Source organism: Athene cunicularia, unplaced genomic scaffold (assembly GCF_003259725.1).
Source record: "Athene cunicularia isolate RWA unplaced genomic scaffold, athCun1 SCF_6, whole genome shotgun sequence".
Lineage (NCBI taxonomy): Eukaryota > Metazoa > Chordata > Aves > Strigiformes > Strigidae > Athene > Athene cunicularia.
This window is the reverse complement of record NW_020799490.1, coordinates 92,598-101,262: the sequence shown is the minus strand read 5'-3', so window position 1 is coordinate 101,262 and position 8,665 is coordinate 92,598.

Sequence of the window (8,665 nt, the reverse complement as noted above, 5' to 3'; positions counted from 1 at the left end):
AGCATACCGAGTTCCACACAACCCACAATAGGCGAACAGCATTAATAAAGAGTATCAAAGAGCTAACGTAAGGATGACTGAGTACCTCGGGAGCCTGCAAAATAAAGCCACTCATGATGTTCCCAATTCCTTGCAGCATGTTCCTGAGCTTAACAAAATAAAGATAAGCAGTGCAATAAACAAGCCCGTGACCAGCACAAGAGCTTGCTGCTTAATAATTACTATAGCTACGGCACATTTAATGTAAAACTCCCGTTGTTTGCCCCACGTTGAGCACCAGAATCGACTGTGATGGTTTGACTCTGGCTAAATGCCAGGTATCCACCAAGTCGCTCTATCACTTCCCCCCCTCTTTCCCCTTGTTTTCTCAATAGGGTAAAGAGGGGAAAGAAGATAAACTAACCCTTGTGGGTGAAACAAAAGCAGTTTTAATATAAGCAAGGCAAAGCAAAAGTCCGCGCGCGGAAGCAAAAGCAAACAGATTTAGTCTCTACTTCCCATGGACAGGCGATGTGGGGCCTTCTCAGGAAGCAGGGCTCCAATACGCGTAGTGGTTGCCTCGGAGGACCAAGGGTGACCCCACCCCCTTCCTCCTTTCTCCCAGCTTTATACTGAGCAGACGTCATATGGTATGGAATATCCCTTTGGTTGGTTTGGGTCAGCTGTCCTGGCTGTGTCCCCTCCCAAGATCTTGCCCACCCTGTCCCACTGGGGGAAATATCAGAAAGAGCCTGGTGCTGTGTAAGCACTGCTCAGCAGCAGCCACAACACCAGGGTGCTATCAACACCCTGCCAGCTCCCAGCATAAACCACAGCACTGTGAGGGCTGCTATAGGGGAAAACCAATTCCAGTTCAGCCAGACCCAGTACAATGTGTCACCTGCTGGTGCAGTTTACTGTTACCTCTTGGATTGGAGCCACTTAAGTTTACTTAGTGGATGTGCTCGAGAGTGTGACTATTAGATATAGCTCACTGTATTTCCGGGTAGTTTAGGAGGCTTTTTTAAAGCTTAATAAGAGCAAAAAAAGTTTATTTTTTGTTAGAGTCCTAATTTCACAGTTTGAAAATATGTTGGTTTTTTGCTTCTTTGTGGTCTAGATTTCTATCATCCAATATATCTAGCTGTTGAATTTAACACCAGATAAAATCTGAATGGAAACGTTTGTTTTAATTTCTGCCTTTACAGCTGTGTTATACTACCATGATATTTATCTTAACATCTTTGCTGATGATAGATGTGTTGCACTAGGCTTTCTAACAATCCTTTAAGACCATGCTTTTACTTTGTATGTATATTCATAATATGATAATTAGCTTTTATTTTTTACTTAATGTAAGGGTATTGTCTACACAGATATTTTATTTTTTACTTTTTTAAACTTCCTATCACAGATACCAGGTGTTGGCATTTGCAACATATGCTGATGAAAGACAAAAAACAGAACAGCAAAAACTTAATTCTGGAAAAAACTTGTGGTAAAACCTGTTTATTTTATGTAACTAGTATGGTACATTGCATACATGTTGAGAAGACCAGTGCTAAGTAATGGATGGAAACATTGTGTGCTGACAAAGGACCCAATCCAATTGCCATTAAAGGCAATGGAAAGACTCCAGTAGATTTCTATTAAGATTTCTTTGAGCCTCAGTTGTTGAAGGTTGGGCCTTAAAGCTCACTGTTGTTCTAAGAAGGAGAAAAAAAGAAAGAACTGTGTACTGGAAATAACTATTTCTAAGACAATCTTTGCAATACAGGACCTAAACTGGAGTAAAAGAGATATACAGCTATACCTAAAATATTTCTCATGTTTCCATTTTAAGTCTATTTGTCACTTTGTATTGGATTTATTTACAAAATTAACCTCATTCTACTTGGGGAATCATCTGTACTCAGAGAAAACTCAGCAGTGAAATTTTTTTCCATAAATAGTTAGTATCCTGGACTCTTTGTCAAAACCCTGTGGTTTCAATGGTCTTCAGGAAGTCCCTGTAACTACGTGTTTCATATTTGATCTGTCTCCTGTTAAGAGGAATAGAATTTAATTCTCTGTGGTCCTGCAGTAGAATTGCCTGTCTGCCAAATGTACTGTGTAAAATGCTAGATTCAGCATATCTCAGGTATGACAGTAAAATATTGGGAGAGCATCTTCCTTCCAGTGTCTAATCATAGAATTTTTTTTGAACTGTAAGTCAGTCAGAATCCTACATCTTGAATTAGCAGAAGACGCAGTTTTTGAATAAGAAATAAGAAAGCTTCATCAGATATGCTGCAAATCAAATAAATTTTTAAAATCTAAATTGAGAAGTGTACGTGTAGAAAAATTTATTAAGCCTGGCTTTTTTTTTCCCTTTGATTGTTAAGGTGGAACTTGCTACTTCACATATCAGATATGCTGGTATATTTACTCATTCATTCTTCATGTTCTTTAAGCAAAATGTTTGATACTGTTCATATAGAAAGTGCTGACAGCTGAACTTTGATACTTATCTACTTGAGAAATTTTGAATTTCTGTTTAAACAGCTTGGCAGCAGTCAAAAGCAATTTTTGCATGTGTAAATTAGTTGAAATTTCTCAGAGGAGCTAAGTAATATTGTTTAAAGATGGAAGGATACAGGCAAGGCAGGATTTGTAAGTAGTTGCTTATTATATCAATGTATGTAGTTGGAAGAGTAGAGAAGCTACGATACACACAAACATTCCTCAGAAATGAATGGTGTGCATTAGTGAATATTGACTTATACGGCTAAAACTTCATCTATTTTTCCATTTGCATGTAGTGGTAGAAGAAGTTATCACCTTCTGCTCTCTAATCTTGTTCTTAATATCTAAGGACATGTACAGAGGCAGATTTAAATGATTCTAATATTCTGTTCTTGGATTTAATAGTTAAAGTATAAAGCGTTTAAATTTTGAATGGGATGTGTCTTCTAAAATTTAAATATACCTAAGTGAACTAGATATAGCCATCAATTCATGAGTATTTCAGAAAGTGAATGCTTTTGCTGCTCTACTCTCAGTAAGGAAAGTTACCAACTGCTTTCAAAGTAAGACGATAACTCTCCTTCAAAAAAGAACATGATTTTGCTTTTCTATTAATGTTAATGATATTCCTGTACCTTGATGATTCTGAGTCTTCTCTTAAGTTTTGTCTTCAAGATGCAGCTGTCAACTGATCTCTGGGGCATGTTTTTTTTCTTTTGCAGGTGGATTGGGTTTTAAACATCGGAGAGCAAGCACTGGATATATGTGTTGTCTCCTTTAATGAGGCAGTTTCTTCTGGTTTTGTGCTTGGTGAGAGAAACTTCTTTTGTCTTAAGGATAATGGGCAAATTAAATTAATGAAAAAACTTGATTACAGTCAAAAGTTGTTTCATTCCTTATTGTTCAGGTTTATAAAAGGAAAATTCAACATTACTTTTGTAGCTAAGTTTTACTTTTTTTTCAGTGAATAATTATATTTTCCTGAATAAGCTGTTGATGTGTAAAAAAATCTGTAATTGGAGCTCTCTTTTTGGATGAATCGGGTTTATTTTAAGATGTTACTTAGTGTGAAGTGTCAAAATTTTTAGAATCTAAATAGATATTTTCTTATCACCAAGTTGAGGTACTCGTCTAGTGTAGACGCGTTTTCCCAGGCTACCAAAACAACAAACATGTAAGAATGAGAGATTTTGGAAGAGTAAACCAGTGTTTGAGGAACTTCTGTCATTTACTGATAGGTAAAACAATCAAATAAAGTTTACTGTTAGGAGATGAAACTAATTTCTTATATTGTGTGGAAGCAACTTGGTTGGATGCCACTATAGAACTACAGATTCTTAATGTCTATTCTATATTAATGTTTCAAAATCTATCTGATATGTTTTTGATCCTGTGTTTTATTTTAGAATTAAAATATGATTTTATTCTTTATGATCTTAATGATCTTCTTATTTTATAATTCTGATTTAAATTATACTATAAATAAGCCCTGTTAATGCACACATTTTAATTAGTATTCATAAGTCAATGAATTAATGAAGAGTATAAGTAGCTGATATTTAACCAGTGTATATTTTGTCATACCTATCCTGGCATGCCAACATGGCAATTATGAGTCTTTGTTCATCATGTTTTAAGTTACTAAACATGGCTGGCTAGAACCTTGGAAATTTGTGGCATGTGTTATGTAGTATGCAGTTGAAATTTGTATCCACAATTAATCACATATGTCCTTAGTTATTGTTAATGTAACTTTGATAACTTTTGACACTTTAATATATATTATATTCATTTATAACAAGTAGTGGCTTAAAAGGAAAAGAAAAAGTAGTGTAATGACATAAGCCTCAAAGAAAAGTACTGGCTTTTGAAAATCTTTCATCCTAAAATTATTTTTATATCTTTAACATTGAAAGAAGGAATAATAAAGACTCTAATTGGAAGCCATAGTAAAATGTTGAATGTTTATCAAGTTGTTACCCTGAAATGGGCCACTCAACTTCCCCACATTCCTGTATCAGTAAAAGTAGCCAATTTACAGTAAGTAACTTGAAGTTTACTTTTTTCAGGTTAATTTCCAGTTGTGAAATTTGATTTTACATCCTAACAGTTCTGAGGTATGTAACAAATACAGTGACTTGAAAAAGGAAAATTCTAAGTGTTTTTTCTTTGCTTAGTAAAATATTTGTTTCAGTAATGGGCATACTGTTAATTCGAGAAGAATATTAGAATTGCTGTACTGTGCTTTAATGCTTTTCTTGGGTGAAGGTAGAACCTGGGGTACCATGCCTCCAGTGGAGTAGTGTCTTCTTTAGAAGAATGAAAAGTGAAGCTTTGCAGTATGGTAAGAGCCTTCTCTGAGACAGGGTAATAGGAAATCTCACTGAAAATCTGTTCTTCATGAAGCATTTAAGAGCATGTGAATTCCAGAGATGATTTGTTGGAACAGACTATTAAACTCCAATGTTAAACTGTGGAAATTGAGGAACTGTTTGGATTGCTCAGTATTGCACCGCAACGGACCAAACCTGTTTGTAATACACGTAAGACAGGTCAGGGAAAAACTCTTTGGGCAGGGGATCAAGTGTGACATATTGATAACTTGTGCTGAATCTGTCTCTGGAACAAGCAAACTACAGAAAAGTCAAAACGGGTTTACAGTCCAGTTTGTGCCTGTACTGTGCGCCCCTGGAGCTGTGGGGGGTGCTGGCTGCCCAGTGCCTGTGGCCGTACGGGCGGCAGTAGAGGTGTCCTGGTCATATGGATTACTTGTGATCCCAGCAGGCTTGTGGGTGCTGTGCCAACATACACTGGGTTGTTGAATATTTGATCAGAAGTTGTGCATTTTATTTCATAACAGAGGAAAATGCAACATCTGACTAACTAGCTTTACTGATGTGCAGAGTAATCTAAGGGATGTTTGTGCTTTGTTTGGTACTAATTGTTGCCTAAAGATTTTTAAATAATTAATTGTTTTGTTTTGTTTTGGTTTTTTTTTAAGATTTTGTAGAGAGTCATGCTGGCTTTCATCGAACAAGTCTTACAATTAACATATAATGAATAGTCTCAGTGGGCCAGTTAGTATAAACCAAAAGTTAATTATACATGATATGACAGTACAGCTTTTGAAGTTTGGAAGAAAACATTTGTGTCAGAAAAAATTTGAAAAAGGCATTGAGTTTTACAACAGCAGATTGTACTAACATTTGTATGTATGTTTATTTGTTTGGAAACTCATGTTATTGAACCTTCACTTTAAAGAAAGCCTCTAAGAAGTTTATGCAGATGCTGTCTGTTCTGCCTGTGTGAACTTTAGCACTCAATAATTTGATCTTAGTGAGAATTTTGAGAGCCAGACCATTCTGCTAATTAGTTTCAGAATTCTCACCGACCTACTAATGCTAGGGTTTGGTTTGGAGTAGTATTCCGTAGAGTGTGGAGAGACAGCAGCCAAGTTACGCAAACCTCTTCATACAGGTACTGATAAATGAAGGGACGTCTGTGTGTCTGGAGCCAAGGCCTGAGAGGTGGGGAGAAGTCTAGGGCATACGTGTTTCAGAGCTATACTTCTGTCTTTCTACTTAAAAATATGGATTATTCTTGTGGTATTCTTTCTGACATTAAAAGTAAAGATGAGCTAAACAGTAGAACCTGTAGTAAAGCTTATAGAGGTAGTAATTTGGCTTAAATAAAACGTGTTTTTTTTTTTTAAATAATTTGACAGGAAATTCCTTGTGAATCAATGTGATAATGATTTTCTAATACTCAAGAGACACCTCAGTCTCAGTTGGGGCCTGTGGGCACTGCCGTAACATAACATTAAGTACTTTAATAAGCATTGAGTTGTTAATCCGAGACTGCTGAGAGATTGAAGTGCTTTAAATATGACATATGTCAATTAATTACTTTCACATCCTTTCCACTTTTATTGCAATAATACGTACAAAATAAATGGAGCATTCTGACACTTTAAAGTCAGTATTTCATGATGTACCTAACTTTGTTTCTGTGTGCTTTCAGCTGCCCATCAAAAAATGAAGTCTGATGGTATCTATATGGCAAAAAAATACAGCTTTCCTGTGAATTGTGTCAGCAGGAACAGTTCTAACAGTAAATCAGCCTTCTCTCAGGGTTTAGGGGATGTGTTGTAGGAATGGTGTTTCTTCCCTCTATTTAATCTACTGGGGACTCTTACTACTTTAGGCACCAGCTCATCAGTGAACCTCATGTTTAAATGAAGGATATTTCCACCTTCAGCCACATTGGAATTTGATTAGAAATATCCCAGAGATAAAACTTTCGAGCCACCTGTAGTGCTTATCTGTAGGTAACTGGGTGCTTTGCATTTGTGTTACCTCTTGCTTTTAGGAGTTACATCTGGGAATTAAAATGTGGGGACCAACTTTCTTTGTGAGCATTTATATGTACTAATATCTGTGAGCAGAAAGACTTTTCTTCATGGAAGAAGCACTCTTGAAGCAAATAATCCACAAAATGACGTGTATGCCTTGTAATGTGTAAAGTTCATTTTATTACAAGGGGTTGACAGGTATGGACAAGTTGGTGAAAGTTACTAGAATGTTTGCTTTCAGTTTCATTTATTTGACAGATAAATACCATTTTACTTGGTAATGGAACAGTATGTTTTCTGAAAAGGAAATATAAAGCAGTCTGGAAAGGGTTTTTTTTAATGCAAAAGTAATTTATCACCTTTAAAGAATAAGAACTTCTGAGTTTCTTAAAATATTAGTTTTCCAGAACCCAACTTTTTAGCTTGAATTCAACTAGTAAATCGGTTTTCATTATTTGGGATAGAGGGGAAAAAAAAATTTTAAACAAAAGTAGCTGTTGAAAAGCCAGGAAATAAAAGTAGATTTTATATGTTCAAGATGGCAAGCTGGGCTACTCAGTAAGCTTTATCCACACTTACTGCTTCTCCAAGTATGATCACTGCAGGCTTGACTATAGGGATCATGCCTGAACTACTGACGTCAGTGTTGTGAACCACCAGCCCATTAAGACTGTCTCACATAGTAATGTATTTATCAGCCATCTCTTAAAGCCAACAGCCACCCATAGGGTATCAGTGTTTGTGTTTTGACTTCTACTGTTCCATATTTCATGATGTATTCTACTGAATTAGAGACCAAGTAATAAATTCAAAGTTGTGTTGTGTAGGCTGAGATGCAGGAAATACTGCTGCTTACTGAATCACTTCAGGGTTGCTGACTTAAGATGCTACAGTAGTGTCCAATTTTCTTAGTACTTGTAAAACAAAGTAATTGAATAGGTCTAAAATTTCTAATGTTCTTGTATAAGTCCTTCTTTCCCTTTGCAGAAATAATAAAGAAGCAGAGACAGTTTAACTAATGAAGCTACTGAAAATTAATTTTCTGTGTAATCATATTAATTATTGTTTGAATATTTGTATTGTCTCATGGTGCTGATAGCCATAGCTACTGTGCTTTCCTGTCTCTTGGGAAACACCCCTTGTGTTACAGTTACACAGGTGCATTACAGGAGAGTATTTTACAGTATTTTCAAATCCCTACAAGTTAGTTTTGGAACAGTGACTTCTAATTTACTGAAGCAATAGTCTCTCACTATGTGATGAATTATCATTGTACTCCTAGCTTCCTCTTTCCATTTTCTTCCATCTTTTGAGATAAAAGCATGTGTAACGTGCATAACAGATGAGCAGTGTAAAAAGACATGTACAGTGTTGTTGTTACCTATTAATTTCCAGCCTGTTTGGCTTGAAGGTAGTGATTTCTTGCTACCTGATTTTGACTTTTCTGGTTTGCCATATACTACTACAGGCACGTGGCATTCATTCTTTATAACCGGAGAGCTCAAAGGGGGAAGGAGTTTTGGCTTGGTAGTCTGATGTGCCCCCTTGTGTTACTGTTGACCATGGCTATCTGAGGACCATATGAGCAACAGTGAACGTCTGCAAAAAAAATCCTGATGCTTTAACCCTAGATTCATAAGAATATTTGAGGAAGGGTTGGGTGGTTTGTGTGGCTTAGTAGTGTACTGTGCATTCCAGTGCTCTGTTCCTGTCCAGTCTCTCCCTGTGTGTCTGCAGCTTGACTGCAAGGCTGCACTGCTCTGGTGACTCTGACCAGTAGAGACTGTCCCCACGCCACCTCCAGTGCACTTGAAAAGCCAAGTGATATGT